This window comes from Trypanosoma cruzi (assembly GCF_000209065.1).
Source record: "Trypanosoma cruzi strain CL Brener chromosome Unknown tcruzi_1047053497913, whole genome shotgun sequence".
Lineage (NCBI taxonomy): Eukaryota > Euglenozoa > Kinetoplastea > Trypanosomatida > Trypanosomatidae > Trypanosoma > Trypanosoma cruzi.
Genome location: NW_904279.1, coordinates 1 through 956, shown reverse-complemented (window position 1 = coordinate 956; position 956 = coordinate 1). Strand labels below are relative to the sequence as shown.

The window sequence follows — 956 nt, the reverse complement described above, 5'->3', positions numbered from 1 at the left end:
AAGAAATTTTTAAAAGGAAAAAAAAAAACACATGGAAAATGAGGCTCCGCAGGCCCCTTTCCGGATTTTGCCACGAAGCCTCCGGACGCTTCGCTTCCCCACATGTGGCGCGGGAACTGCGTCAGCAATTTTTCTTTTTTGCTGCGGCGCCCGCGCGCTCGAAAAGCCCACCCACCGCCCGCCTCGGCTCGGTGAAAAAGCGACTGGCGGCGCGCGGTGGCGGAAAGAAAAAAAAAAAGTGGGAAGGGTACGGCACCCCGGGTTCCAGCGCCATCACTGATCGCCGTACTAACGAGGCCTGTGGCCGCTTAACTTCACAAATCGGACGGGATGTGGTGCACTCGGCCAAGTATGGTCGTACCCGGCGACGCGCCACGCGATGTGCAACCGCCGACGCCACGGGAGATGATGAAAACAGGGGGAAAAAATTTAGGAAAAACGGCAAGAAGAAATTTTTAAAAGGAAAAAAAAAACACATGGAAAATGAGGCTCCGCGGGCCCCTTTCCGGATTTTGCCACGAAACCTCCGGACGCTTCGCTTCCCCACATGTGGCGCGGGAACTGCGTCAGCAATTTTTCTTTTTTGCTGCGGCGCCCGCGCGCTCGAAAAGCCCACCCACCGCCCGCCTCGGCTCGGTGAAAAAGCGACTGGCGGCGCGCGGTGGCGGAAAGAAAAAAAAAAAGTGGGAAGGGTACGGCACCCCGGGTTCCAGCGCCATCACTGATCGCCGTACTAACGAGGCCTGTGGCCGCTTAACTTCACAAATCGGACGGGATGTGGTGCACTCGGCCAAGTATGGTCGTACCCGGCGACGCGCCACGCGATGTGCAACCGCCGACGCCACGGGAGATGATGAAAACAGGGGGAAAAAATTTAGGAAAAACGGCAAGAAGAAATTTTTAAAAGGAAAAAAAAAAACACATGGAAAATGAGGCTCCGCAGGCCCCTTTCCGGA

The 956-nt window shown here is 55.5% G+C and overlaps 2 non-coding genes across 2 annotated transcripts; both read left to right on the top strand.

The window, feature by feature from the left end:
* Positions 1–253: 253 nt before the first annotated feature.
* Positions 254–363, top strand: Tc00.1047053497913.20. The gene has a single exon (XR_008255116.1). It is a non-coding gene; the product is annotated as a 5S ribosomal RNA (M5) (ribosomal RNA).
* A 335-nt stretch (positions 364–698) lies between these two features.
* Tc00.1047053497913.10 lies at positions 699–808 on the top strand. Its single transcript, XR_008255115.1, has one exon. It is a non-coding gene; the product is annotated as a 5S ribosomal RNA (M5) (ribosomal RNA).
* The last annotated feature ends 148 nt before the right edge of the window (positions 809–956 follow it).